This window comes from Papio anubis, chromosome 17 (assembly GCF_008728515.1).
Source record: "Papio anubis isolate 15944 chromosome 17, Panubis1.0, whole genome shotgun sequence".
Taxonomy (NCBI): domain Eukaryota; kingdom Metazoa; phylum Chordata; class Mammalia; order Primates; family Cercopithecidae; genus Papio; species Papio anubis.
The window spans coordinates 67,351,163-67,365,242 of NC_044992.1; the positions used below are offsets into that span (position 1 = coordinate 67,351,163).

The window sequence follows — 14,080 nt, forward strand, 5'->3', positions numbered from 1 at the left end:
ACTGCATTTCCAGGGCAATTCTGAAAACTTTTAGAAGAAAACAGGGGTACAGCTTTGTGACATTGGTTAGGCAATGTTTTTGTTTGTTTGTTTTTTGTTTTTGAGATGGAGTTTCGGTCTTGTTGCCCAAGCTAGAGTGCAACGGCGCGATCTCAGCTTACTGCGACCTCTGCCTCCCAGGTTCAAGCAATTCTCCTGTCTCAGCCTCCCAAGCAGCTGGGATTACAGGCACGTGCCGCCAAGCCCGGCTAATTTTTTGTATTTTTAGTAGAGACTGGGGTTTCACCATGTTAGCCAGGCTGCTCTCGAACTCCTGACTCAAGTGATTTGCCTGCCTCGGCCTCCCAAAGTGCTGGGATACAGGCATGAGCCACCGCAGCTGGCCAGGCAATGGTTTTTTAGATATGACATCAAAAGCACAAGTGACAACAGAAAAATAAATTGTACTTCATCAAAGTGAAATACTTTTCTGCAACAAAGAACTTCACACGCGTCCCTGTGAAAAGACCACCAAACAGGCTTTGTGTGAGCAACAAGGCTGTTTATTTCACCTGGGTGCAGGCGGGCTGAGTCCAAAAAGAGAGTCAGCAAAGGGTGGTGGGATTATCATTAGTTCTTACAGGTTTGGGGATAGGCAGTGGAGTTAGGAGCAATGTTTTGTGGGCAGTGGGTGGATCTCACAAAGTGCATTCTCAAGGGTAGGGAGAATTACAAAGAACCTTCTTAAGGGTGGGGGAGATTACAAAGTACATTGATCAGTTAGGGTGGGGCAGAAACATCACAATGGTGGAATGTCATCAGTTAAAGCTATTTTCACTTCTTTTGTGGATATTCAGTTGCTTCAGGCCATCTGGATGTATACGTTCAGGTCACCGGGGATATGATGGTTTAGCTTGGGCTCAGAGGCCTAACGAGAACACCATCAAGAAAGTGAAAAGACAACTCACAGAATGGAAGAAAATACTTGCAAATCGTATGTATCTAAGGGGCTTGGAGTTTGAGACCAACCTGGGCAACATGGGAAGACCTCACTGCTACAAAAAAAAAAAAAAAATTAGCCAGGTTGGGTGGCACACACCTGTGGTCCCAGCTATTCAGAAGGTGAGACCGTGTGTCAAAGAAAACAAACGAACAAACAAAAAAAAAGCAAAAGATTTCAAGAGGCATTTTTTCCAAATAATATAAATACAAATGGCCAATAAGCGCATGAAAAGATGCTCGCAGGTCAGATGTGGTGGTTCACGCCTGTGATCCCAGACTTTGGGAGACCGAGGTGGGCAGATCACTTGAGGGCAGGAGTTTAGGACTAGACCAGCCTGGCCAACATGGTGAAACCCCGTCTCACTAAAAACACAAAAATTAGCCAGGCATGGTGGTGCCCATGTGTAATGCCAGCTACTCAGGAGCTGGGACACAAGAATCACTTGAACCCAGGGGATGGAGTTTGCAATGAACCAAGATCTCATCACTGCATTCCAGCCTAGGTGACAGAGCAAGACTTGGTCTCGGAAAAAAACAAAAAAGTGATGTATCTATACAATAGAAATACTAATCCATAAAAAGAAATTAAGTACTGATACATGTAACAACATGGATGAAGCCTTCAAGAAAAAAATTAGCCAGGCATGGTAGCGGGTGCCTGTAGTCGCAGCTACTCGGAGGCTGAGGCAGGAGAATCGCTTGAACCCGGGAGGCGGAGCTTGCAGTGAGCTGAGATCGCACCATCACACTTCAGCTCAGATGACAGTGTGAGACTCCATCTCAAAAAAAAAAAAAAAAAAAAAAAAAAGGATGAACCTTGAAAATATTATGGTGAGTGAAGGAAGCCAGTCACACAAGACCACCTGTTGTATATCCAGAATTGGCAAATCTCTACAGATGGAAAGTTAATTAGTGGTTGCTTAGGTCTGAGGGAATAGCAGGGTCAGAGCCAAAGGATGGCAGGTTTCTCTGTGGTAAGGAAAATGTTCTAAAATGGACTGTGGTGATGGTTGCACATGCCTGTGAATATCCTAAACTGTTGAATTTTATGTTTTAAATGGGTGAATTATATGGTATATATACCATATCTCAATAAAAGCTGTTAAGAAAACAATGGGGCCCAGCTGTGGTGGCTCACGCCTGTAATCCCAACACTGGGAGGCTGAGGTGGGCAAATGATTTGAGCCCAGGAGTTCAAGACCAGCCTGGGCAACATAGAGAGACCTCATCTCTACAAAAAAATTAAAAATTATCCGGGCACCGTGGCTCATGCCTGTAATCCCAGTACTTTGGGAGGCCGAGGCGGGTGGATCACTTGAGGTCAGGAGTTCAAGACCAGCCTGGCCAACATGGTGAAACCCCATCTTTACTAAAAATAGAAAAATTAGCCCAGTGTAGTGGTACAAGCCTGTAATCCCAGCTACTCAGAAGGCTGAGGTGGGAGAATCGCTTGAACCCAGGGGGCGGAGGTTGCAGTGAGCCGAGATCACACCACTGCATTCCAGTCTGGGCAACAGAGTGAGACTCCATCTCAAAAAAAAAAAAAAAAAAATCAAAAAGTAGTCAGGCTTGGTGGTGTGTGCCTGTGGTCCCAGCTACTTGGGAGGCTGAGGCAGGAGGATCACCTGTGCCCAGAGGTCCAAGGTGCGGTGAGCCGAGATCACGCCACTGCACTCCAGCCCAGGCAATTCCAGATTTCATCGGATGACCTGCTCCTTTTAAGCACACTTCAGTAAAGCATTTTTTGGCACTGCCAACAACAAACAAATACCATGAGTGGCCCTTGGGCTGGTTGAAATGGAATGAAATGCACAAACCATACCTCCCTACAAGGACCCATTCTATCAGGGCAGAGGTGAGCGAAGCAGCCCCTTCTCCATGCCTTTTACTCACCTTACCTCTGACATCTAACAGTGTTGAACCCTAATCTCCACTCTTACTATAATATGATCTCAGGTAAATGATACAACCTTTCCAGGCCTCAGTTTGTTATGTGTCAAATGGGGCTGGACATTGCTCCCAGATACGCTGTTGTAAAAGGAACTGAGGGCCGGGAGCGGTGGCTCACGCCTGTAATCCCAGCACTTTGGGAGGCTGAGGCGGGCGGATCACGAGGTTGGGAGATCAAGACCATCCTGGCTAACAAGGTGAAACCCCGTCTCTACTAAAAATACAAAAAATTAACTGGACATGATGGAGGGGGCCTGTAGTCTCAGCTACTTGGGAGGCTGAGGCAGGAGAATGACATGAACCCAGGAGGCAGAGCTTGCAGTGAGCCGAAATCGTGCCACTGCACTCCAACCCGGGCGACAGAGCGAGACTCTGTCTCAAAAAGAAAAAAAAGGAACTGAATGAGATCATCTTCATAAAGTGCCCAGCCCAGCAGCTGGCACTTGGTACGCACAGAATAAATGTTTGCTATTCTTATCAGTTGTCTATTAATTCAACAGGCATTATGGTACTCTCCTTTATGCAATTGGCCAGAAAGATAAATGCCTCAGGCTCTCACAGTCTGATTGGGAGGCAGACAGTTACAAATCTGACCCCCTCTGTCTGTGATAAATGCTCTGAGTAGAGCTTTCTGAATAAGAGAAGAGAGAGCAGGGATTCTGACCAGTTAGAAGTCCACACCCTTATCTTTATTTCCATTGATTCATTTTAATTGACAGAACTTTTTTTTTTTTTGAGATGGAGTCTCGCTCTGTTGCCAGGCTGGAGTGCCGTGGCACGATCTTGGCTCACTGCAACCTCTGCCTCCCAGTTCAAGCGATTCTCCTGCCTCAGCCTCCCAAGTAGCTGGGATTACAGGCACGTGCCACTACGTCCAACTAATTTTTTGAATTTTTAGTAGGGACAGGGATTCGCCATGTTGGCCAGGCTAGTCTCAACCTCCCAACCTCAGGTGATCCGTCTGCCTCGGCCTGCCAAAGTGCTGGGATTATAGGCATGAGCCCCCTCACTCGGCCAGCATGACCATTTGACCATCTTCATCCTTTGTGTTGTTTTAGTTGTTCGTTCTTTCTTTTTTTTTTTTTTTTTTGAGACGGAGTCTTGCTCTCTCCCCCTGGCTGGAGTGCAGTGGCGCGATCTCGGCTCACTGCAAGCTCCGCCTCCGGGGTTCCTGCCATTCTCCTGGCTCAGCCTCCCAAGTAGCTGGGACTACAGGCACCCGCCACCGCGCCCGGCTAATTTTTTGTATTTTTAGTAGAGGCGGGGTTTCACCGTGGTCTCGATCTCCTGACCTTGTGATCCGCCCGCCTTGGCCTCCCAAAGTGCTGGGATTACAGGCGTGAGCCACCGCGCCCGGCCTTTTTTTTTTTTTTGAAACAGTCTCCCTCTGTAGCCCAGGCTGGAGTGCAGTGGCGCTATCTCGACCTCGGCTCACTACAAGCTCCGCCTCCCGGGAGGCGCCTCACGCCATTCTCCTGCCTCAGCCTCCAGAGTAGCTGGGACCACAGGCGCCCGCCACCGCGCCTGGCTAGTTTTTTGTATTTTTAGTAGAAACGGGGTTTCACCGTGTTAGCCAGGATGGTCTCGATCTCCTGACCTCATGATCCGCCCGTCTCGGCCTCCCAAAGTGCTGGGATTACAAGCATGAGCCACTGTGCCCGGCCTCTTTTTTTTTTTTTTTTTTTGAGTCTCTCTCAGACACCCAGGCTGGAGTGCAAAGGCGTGATCTCAGCTCACTGCAACCTCCACCTCCTGGGCTTTAAGCGAGTCTCCTGCCTCAGCCTCCCGAGTAGCTAGCACTACAAGTATGAGCCACCATGCCCGGCTAATTTTTTTTCGCATTTTTAGTAGAAACGGGGTTTTGCTCTGTTGGCCAGCCTGGTCTCAAACTCCTGACATCAAGTGATCCACCCACCTCAGCCTCCCAAAGTTCTGGGATTATAAGCATGAGCCACCACACCCAGCCTGTTTTAGTTTTTCTTAGAGAACCTTGATTTAGACTGGGCGAGGTGGCTCATGCCTGTGATCCTAGCACTTTGGGAGGCCGAGGCGGGTGGATCACCTGAGGTCAGGAATTCGACACCAGCCTGGTTAACATGGTGAAACCCCATCTCTACTAAAAGTACAAAATTAGCCTGGTGTGGTGGCACACGCCTGTAATCCCAGCTACTCAGGAGGCTGAGGCAGGAGAATCGCTTGAACCCGGGAGGTCAGGAGATCGAGACCATCCTGGCTAACACGGTGAAACCCCGTCTCTACTAAAAAAATACAAAAAACTAGCCGGGCGAGGTGGCGGGCGCCTGTAGTCCCAGCTACTCGGGAGGCTGAGGCAGGAGAATGGCGTGAACCCGGGAGGCGGAGGTTGTAGTGAGCTGAGATCCGGCCACTGCACTCCAGCCTGGAAGACAGAGCGAGACTCCGTCTCAAAAAAAAAAAACAGAAATTAGGCTTGGCGCAGTGGCTCAAACTCGTAATGCCAGCATTTTGGGAGGCCAAGGCAGGTGGATCACCTGAGGTCAGGAGTTTGAGACCAGCCTGACCAACATGGTGAAACCCCCTCTCTACTGAAAATACAAAAAATAGCCAGGCGTGGTGGCATGCGCCTGTAATCCCAGCTACTCCGGAGGCTGAGGCAGAACAATCACTTGAACCTGGGAGGCAGAGGCTGCAATGAGCCGAGATGGCACCACTGCACTCCAGCCTGGGCTGCAGAGTGAAATTTCGTCTCAAAAAAGGAAAAAAAAACTTTGGCGTAAGGGGAAGCATGTCCGTTTGTTCAAGATGGACTCTGAAACATTGATTTTATTTGGGAAATGTGTTTACTGTTTTTTTAAAATCCCATCTAGTGTGTTAGTGAAATTTGTTCAGAGTGAAGTCTCCTTTGACCTTTGACCTTCCCCCCATTTCCTGGCCAGATGTCTCAGGATTAGCGGGGAGGTGGCACTGTAACAGAAACGCTTCACCCTGAGGTTTGTCCTGTGCTCTGCTGGCTGAGAAACTTGCTTGTATCTTGCTGATTATCAGGTAGGGCTGAGGCGTCTGGATAGAATTCTGGGTTATATCCACCACAGGGACACACTAGCCAGTGGTGGGAATGCCATGCATGCCAGCCAGGTGTCTGCTGACCTAGACCAGGCTGGAGTGCAGTGGTGCCATCGTGGCTCACTGCAAGCTCCGCCTCCTGGGTTCACTCCATTCTCGTGCCTCAGCCTCCCGAGTAACTGGGACTACAGGCGCCTGCCACCACCCCTGGCTAATTTTTTGTATTTTTTTAAGTAGAGATGGGGTTTCACCGTGTTAGCCAGGATGGTCACTATCTCCTGACCTCGTGATCTGCCCGCCTCAGCCTCCCAAAGTGCTGGGATTACAGGCATGAGCCACCACGCCCGGCCCTTGTTTTTTTTTTGAGACGAAATCTCACTCTTGCCCAGACTGGAGTGCAATGGTGCGGTCTTGGCTCACTGCAACCTCCGTCTCCCAGGTTCAAGCAATTCTCCTACCTCAGCCTCCCAAGTAGCTGGGATTACAGGCACATGCCACCACACCTAGCTAATTTTTGTAGTTTTAGTAGAGACAGGGTTTCACTATGTTGGCCAGGCTGGTCTTGAACTCCTAACCTCATGACCCGCCTGCCTTGGCCTCCCAAAGTGCTGGGATTACAGGTGTGAGCCACCACTCCCGGCCATGTTTTTTTTATTTTTTATTTTTGTCAGGGTCTTGCTCTGTCACACAGGCTGGCATGCAGTGTCACCTTCACAGCTCACCGAAACCTTCAACTCCTGAGCTGAAGCAATCCTCCCACCTCAGCCTCCCAAGTTGCTGAGGTTACACGGGTAAGCCACTGCACCCAGCTCTAACAATGTTTGTCCAGGCCATGGCAAGACCTGGCCTACCACTGACGACAGGCACTCCAAAATGCCTCTTCTCCATGAGAGTCGGCGTCTGCCTTCCACACAAAATCCAAATCCTTGGGCCCTCCTTGCTCAACTTGACCTTTGTTTATGTTTCACAAAACTATACACTTGACGCAGCCCTGGCTTCTGCATTGCAGTCACAGCCTGATTCCCTGATGGACTTAGGTCCACGGCTCCCAGTGTTTTCAGAGACTGACATCTTGCTCCCAGCAGATGGCTCACCATCTCACCCCTTCTGGGAGATTCTTTTTATTGTTTCCTCTAGAGGGTTAACCTATTTCCTGATCTGGGCTCCCTTTGCCCTTCTATAATATTCATAACAGTGTCTGGACTATTGATAATAATATTGAGCCCATGGTGAGCCCAGATTGCAGGGTTGTTATCTCACCAGCATGCACCTGTGGGGCAGCACTGCTTGTTTACTACCAGCTTCTTTTTTTTCTTTTTGAGATGGAGTCTTTTTTTTTTTTTTTTTTTGGAGACAGAGTCTTGCTTAGTCGCCCAGGCTGGAGTGCAGTGGCGCGATCTCGGCTCACTGCAAGCTCCGCCTCCCGGGTTCACGCCATTCTCCTGCCTCAGCCTCCCGAGTAGCTGGGACTACAGGCGCCCGCCGCCTCGCCTGGCTAATTTTTTTGCATTTTTAGTAGAGACGGGGTTTCACCGTGTTAGCCAGGATGGTCTCGATCTCCTGACCTTGTGATCCGCCCGTCTCGGCCTCCCAGAGTGCTGGGATTACAGGCGTGAGCCACCGCGCCCGGCCGTTGTTTTTTTTGTGTGTTTCTTTTGGTTTCTGTTTTTGTTTTTGAGATGGAGTCTCATTCTGTTGCCCAGGCTGGAGTGCAGTGGTGTGATCTCAGCTCACTTCAACCTCCGCCTCCCGGGTTCAAGCAATTCTCCTCTCTCAGCCTCCCGAGTAGCTGGGATTACAGGCATGCACCACCACACCTGGCTAATTTTTGAGTTTTTAGTAGAGATGGGGTTTTGCCATGCTAGCCAGCTGGGTCTCGAACTCACAGCCTCAAGTGATCCACTCACCTCAGCCTCCCAAAGTGTTGGGATTACAGGCATGCGCCACCTCGCCTAGCCCCTGAGCCCATTTTCTCAGCCTGTTTCCTGTACTGCTGCAGCCTTGCTCTACTGGCCTCTGCTTACGAAAGTGTCAAGAGTTAAAGCTCAGCCTCTTGGTGACGGACAGGAGGGGCAGCTGCTCTCTCAGACTCAGTTACTACACGATACACTCTCAGTTTGGAAACCAGGCCAGTAACCAAAGCTTTTGGGAACCAGACTGATTCTTTGCCACCAATACTGGAAGCAGATCCAGCCAGCTGTGCTTGGGGGCTGCTGGGGCTGTTTGGTTTGGTTAGCAGTCACTCCTGGAACTTCTGCTATGTGCCAGGCATGATTCCAGAGGCAGATACACTCATTCCCTGCCTTCGGAGCACCGGAGCTTCTCGTCCCCCTCCGGTCTCAGATGCCCCTGCTCAGATAACCCAGCTGCAGGTCTTGTCTCTGTTTGCTGCCCCAACTCTGTCCCTGAAGTTCCGCCCTCTAGGTTGACAACCACCCTGCTGCTGGCCAAGGAGCGTGTCCAGACCTACAAGGTGCAGCTGACGGCTTAGGGCCGAGGCTGTCTCCTCTTGCGCCTCACACTGGCTGGAAAGCTGCTGGCTGGCACTGCAGCTGCCCACGCCTCAGGCTGCTGGCAGTGGGCAGGTGGATTGAGACTAGCTGCAGGTGCAGAACTGGGGAGGGAGAGCCCTGTGGGGGCTGTGATGCCTGGGCTGTGGACCCAAGCCCCTCCTGACCCCTCTGCTTGGCCCCATGGCTCAGTGCCTGGCAGAGAGGAGCTTATGGAGGGAAAGTGTGGCCAACGTAGGAGGTGGTACGTGAATAGGGATTTAACGAAGCCCAGGTTCCACCTCCATGGGGACAGGCATAATCCCTCACACACCCCTCAGCAAAGGCCACCTGCCCTAAGCCTGCAGCCCATCTCCCTCTCCTTCCCCGGAGCCCTCTTGTCCCTGGTGCTGGTGATGTCTGAGATGAACCTTTCTGCCCACCCTCCATCCCACTGTGTGTATCCCCAGAACTGCAGCTTCCTGATAAGAGCTAGCAGCTGCCAGCGAGAAGGCCCCAGACCCTGGCTGCCTCACCGTGTCCCTCTCTCTGCACCCTTTTCCAGATAACACATGGTCTTACTGCTCCTCCAGGAGCTACAGCCTCACTGAAGCCCCCACTTCTTGCTTTCCCAGTAGGGGGTGACTGTAGGACCTCTTAGCTTTCTCCATGGGGAGGGGTTATGAAGTAGGAGGCAGGCTGGGCTCGCATGCAGAGACCTCTGCTGGGGAGACAGCTAAGAAGCGCTGCTCCCAGGTGTGCGTGATCTGCAAGACTGGCCCCTGCTGGCCACTGGGCATAGTGCTCAGATGAAGACACCAGGACCTGCTGGGACGCATCCCAGAGAAATTCTGTGACTCTGCTTGGAGGGAGAGTGTCTGGTGGGATCACTGATAACCAGGGGCTGCTGGGCCATCAGCAGGACCACAGGGGAAACCCCTGCCCTTCCTCACACCACAGCCCTTCTCCTCCACAGCCCCTTCTCACTCCACAGCCCCTTCTCACTCCACAGCCCCTTCTCACTCCACAGCCCCTTCTCACACCACAGCCCCTTCTCACTCCACAGCCCCTTCTCACACCACAGCCCCTGCAATAGAGGCCTTGTACAAACTCCTCTGTGCATAAACACAGAGCTGTCTCAGCTGCACCCACCTCGGCCTGCAGCCTCCCTCATTTCCCAGACCTGCTGACAAAGGGATCAGGGAGGGAAAAGGCCAGCCACCCGGCCCAAGAAGAGGGCATCCTTAGTCTTCTGAGGGTGCTGTAGAATTTGGGTTGGCAACCCGACAGGGGCCTTCTCCCTTCTTCTAGCCTTGCCTTGGAGGAGGACGCTGGAAGGCCAGCTTTCATGCAGCTGTTGCTGGTCAGAAGCCAGGCCCAGCTTGATAAGAGTGGTCCAGGCTGGTGACATCCTTGTGATCAGGGCATCTCCCTGAGGAATGCCCACAGAAGCAGGCAGGAGCACCACAGGGGTGAGGGAAGAGGCTGCGAGGGCCCGGGCAAGGTGCACCCAGCTTAGCCTCAGTGGGACTGATCAGTGCCTGGGGTGGGGCTGAGAGAGGTGGGCTGCGATTCCTTTGGCAAGATGATTAAAATGCTCCCGCCCCAAGGGATGGGAAGAGAGTGCCCAGGATAGGGGCTCAAGCATCTCATGCCTGGTGGACCACAGCACCCCCTGTAAGACAACTGCAGAAGGGGTGAAAACTCCTCACCTGATGCTTCTCTATGGCGGGCTAGACTGGCCATAGGCCTCAGTCTCTGAATCTGAACACAGGCCAGGACCATCTTGCAGAAACCACAGGGCAAGCCCTTGTTTCCTGCTGATTGAATTGCAGACAGCTGACGGGTGTTCCGTGGTGTTCCTCCCTCTACTGACCTACCTGAAGGTGATTCAGGAGAAAGGGACTGTTTTCCCAGGGCTGCAAGACCCCACCCTGACACCTGACACCGGGCAGTGCGTGCAAGGAGCCAGACAGGGGGAGCTGAGCAGCAGAGACCGCTGTTGGGGAATCATCCAGTGAATTGATGAGTGGGAAACTGTTAATTTCCAATCCAGGCAGTCCATTCAGGGCCTCTTCTTCCCTTTGGCTGATGGTCCCTAGGCCAGGACCAGTGGGCCAGGTGCTAAAATTACCCGAGGTCCTGACAGGACTCTGGCCCCCAGTAATTCTGAAAACCAAGCCACTCCACTTGTCCTGAAGCCCTTAGCCTGTGTCTTCGGGAAGGTGGCTGGAAGACCACTTGTTCATGAAGTTGCACGTCAGAGGCCAGGTCCACTCTTGGTGAGGGAACACTTGTTGCCCTTTATTTCTCCCATCTTCCTCTTCACCCCTCCTTTTCCCTATTTTGTAGTTACACTGTGGACCCCTGGTGCTGGGTAAAACAGCCCTGCTTCATCCCCAAACTGACTGCTATGTGGGCCAGATGATTGAAGTTTAAGGGACAAAACAAATTACGTCCCATTTGCAGATTGAAGGTGGTACAATTAGAATATTGGTGGGTAAGCAATTTGACCTTATTTTCTTTTTCTTTTTTTTTTTCTGAGGCGGAGTCTCGCTCTGTCGCCCAGGCTGGAGTGCAGTGGCCGGATCTCAGCTCACTGCAAGCTCCGCCTCCTGGGTTTAGGCCATTCTCCTGCCTCAGCCTCCCGAGTAGCTGGGACTACAGGCACCCGCCACCTCACCCGGCTAGTTTTTTGTATTTTTAGTAGAGACGGGGTTTCACCGCGTTAGCCAGGATGGTCTTGATCTCCTGACCTCGTGATCCGCCCGTCTCGGCCTCCCAAAGTGCTGGGATTACAGGCTTGAGCCACCGCGCCCGGCCAATTTGACCTTATTTTCCTGAGACATGTCCCTACACAAGATTCACTGGGTCCCCACCTCACGTCACCATACTATGGGTAGGTAGAACGACTGCATAATTTGCCAAATTGGGACAGAGGACAGTAAACAGAGGCACTATTAAATACACTTCAGGCCGGGCCTAGCGGCTCACACCTGTAATCCTAGCACTTTGGGAGCTTGAGTTTGAGACCAACCTGGGCAACATAGGGAGACCCCGTCTCTAAAAAGTAAATACACTGGCTGGGCACAGTGGCTCACGCCTGTAACCCCAGCACTTTGGGAGGCCGAGGTGAGCGGATCACGAGGTCAAGAGATCGAGACCTTCCTGGCCAACATGGTGAAACCCCGTCTCTACTAAAAATACAAAAATTAGCTGGGTGTAGTGGTGTTTGCCTGTAGTCCCAGCTACTCGGGATGCTCGGGCAGGAGAATCGCTTGAACCTGGGAGGCGGGGGTTGCAGTGAGCCGAGATCGCGCCACTGTACTCCAGCCTGGCAAGAGACTCCTCAAAATAAATACACCAACAGGTACAGATTGGCACTGTCCCGGGGAAACTGTCCCTGAGGTCACCTCAATAGGGAGCTTCCTTATTGAATGCGCACATCCCAGCCCCAGCTGAATCAGAAGTGAGTGCTTTGTGGACATTTCCCCAAACTTTTTAAAAGACATTATCATTCGAATGAAAACCATTGACAAAATGAGAAAATCTTAACTTCAAAAATTTTATTTTAGTCTCATCCATCAAGGGCATAGGATACCTGCATCAGCTCCAACTTCTGCTTTTCTCCTTTGCCTCTGCTCCTTTACCCTTACCGAGGGATATGCCATACAGGCAGCTGCCTACAACCAAAAGCTCTCTTTGCCTTCTGGGTTGAGTGCTCAAGCCAAGTGTGGAAAGGCAAGTTGCTACTTCGGCACATTGCAAGCTGCCCAATACAATCCGAGAACCTTCTATGCCAGCCTGCAGACTACGGGAGAAGGTTCACTAGTGTCACTCACTTGGGTTGTCACAGGTAGTAAACAGAAGCTAACTCTTCACCATAGCCAGGTTTCTGTACTTGTTTCCAGACACTCCAGAGAACAGCACATTCCAACGTCTGATCTTAATCTCATTCTGAAACACTGTGAGGAATCATTTAAGTGTGCTTGTTCCAGAGCTGATTATGAATCTTCTAGAAAAGCGGGTCACTACATTACATTCTTTCATAGGAGCTCATTATCACGACCTGAAAGATACCTACTCTACCTTCCCTCTAAAATCTTAAATTTGAAACTAACCCAAACTTTCGAGAAAGCAATTTAATGGGGCAGAAAGTTAAGCAGTCGCTAGCTTCAAACAGGAATGCTTTCGTAACTACTGGCTCTCATGCTGTCTCGCTGACATCCACATACTATGCTTTTGTGGCCATCATTGCACAAGAAAACTGGCTTCATACTGAAGTTTAAGAGTGAGTTCTACACCTGCGGGCTTCTATGCTATGGAACGGGAGGGGGGGAAAAGCTTCTTGATAGATTGTCTTAACCCACACTGCAAATACGGCAATATTATGGCATCTTAATAAAGCAGAGAGCTGTTCACATGCTTTCTACAGTATCTTTGTAAATAAAAGGTTCCTTTGTCTACCAAGCAACACCTGAAATGAACTAAGCTCAAAACATTAGTATACAAGGACCTAGATAATGGGACATGTGAAAACTTAGCACATTCAATTTAGGTTTTGGACACTTAGTTGGATAAACAAGTTTATTTGTAAATTTAGTCAACATACATAATTGACCTAAAAACTTCAATAAATTTTAAAACCACTTGGAAGGCCATCTCTATAAAAATGATTTTCCCAGGACAGTAACCAGATGTAACCTAACCCAACACCATCTTAATTGGCAGAGGTTCAGTGGGCTGGAGCTTTATGCTCCTCCCCACAGCAGTTTTCAATACAAGTACCACAGAAAAAGAACTTCGGTACTGTTTCCTCTTAGCAGAGGAGAAAAACTCAACCTAGTTATGAGACCAACCACACGACACAATGAAAACACTAACTAAGTTCAAGATATTAGTTAATAGATGATGCTGGTGAATAACTTTATTTTTCTAGAGCCCTTATGAAATAAAAATCCCAGTTAGTGTTGCATTATCAGCTGGGGTTAGATAACATGTGGTAGAATGAGGACTTATGCAAGGTATAAATGCGCATAGCATTTTACTACTATGAGAACAAGTGCAGTCAGAGGAAAACCAACTGGACTCTAAATTACACACACCTTAATGACAAGACTCCCCACCACTTGTGAATGTAAAACATTTAATTTAAAAATGTTGACACTACAATATATAAAATAGCTATTATAAATGCACATAGTGTATTCTATAGCTGCCAGGTTTACTTTTTTTTAAAGGGAAACTGTAAGTTACACCAATAGTTAAGACAATAATCTTTACCCTTAAGAAAAAGAAGCCACATTCTATCACGAGTGATGTATGGTCAGACTTAACAACCCCAATTGTTAAACACTTGGATCAAGTCATAACAGGTTTGTTGCGGGACTGTGCATTTTGTCGTTCATTGCCTTGTGGCTGCAGAGTGTTAGTACGAGAAACGTACGTCATGAGCGAAGTATGCCATCATTGCATATTAGCAACTTGTCACTCTGAACAGCAGTGCTCACATCACTGAGGTCTGTGAACCCAGTCACTTTCGCATTCATCCTGGTGAAAGATGGAATGACTTAAAAGTACAAATGCAACATATTATAAACAATTTCTTACAAAAAAGT

General features: G+C 49.8%; 1 long non-coding RNA gene across 1 annotated transcript; it reads right to left on the bottom strand.

Moving 5' to 3' along the window:
* Positions 1–10,311: 10,311 nt before the first annotated feature.
* On the bottom strand, positions 10,312–13,697 carry LOC116271079. Its single transcript, XR_004179506.1, has 2 exons — positions 11,747–13,697; positions 10,312–11,096 (listed from the first exon to the last, which is right to left on the bottom strand). It is a non-coding gene; the product is annotated as an uncharacterized LOC116271079 (long non-coding RNA).
* Between the last annotated feature and the right edge of the window lie 383 nt (positions 13,698–14,080).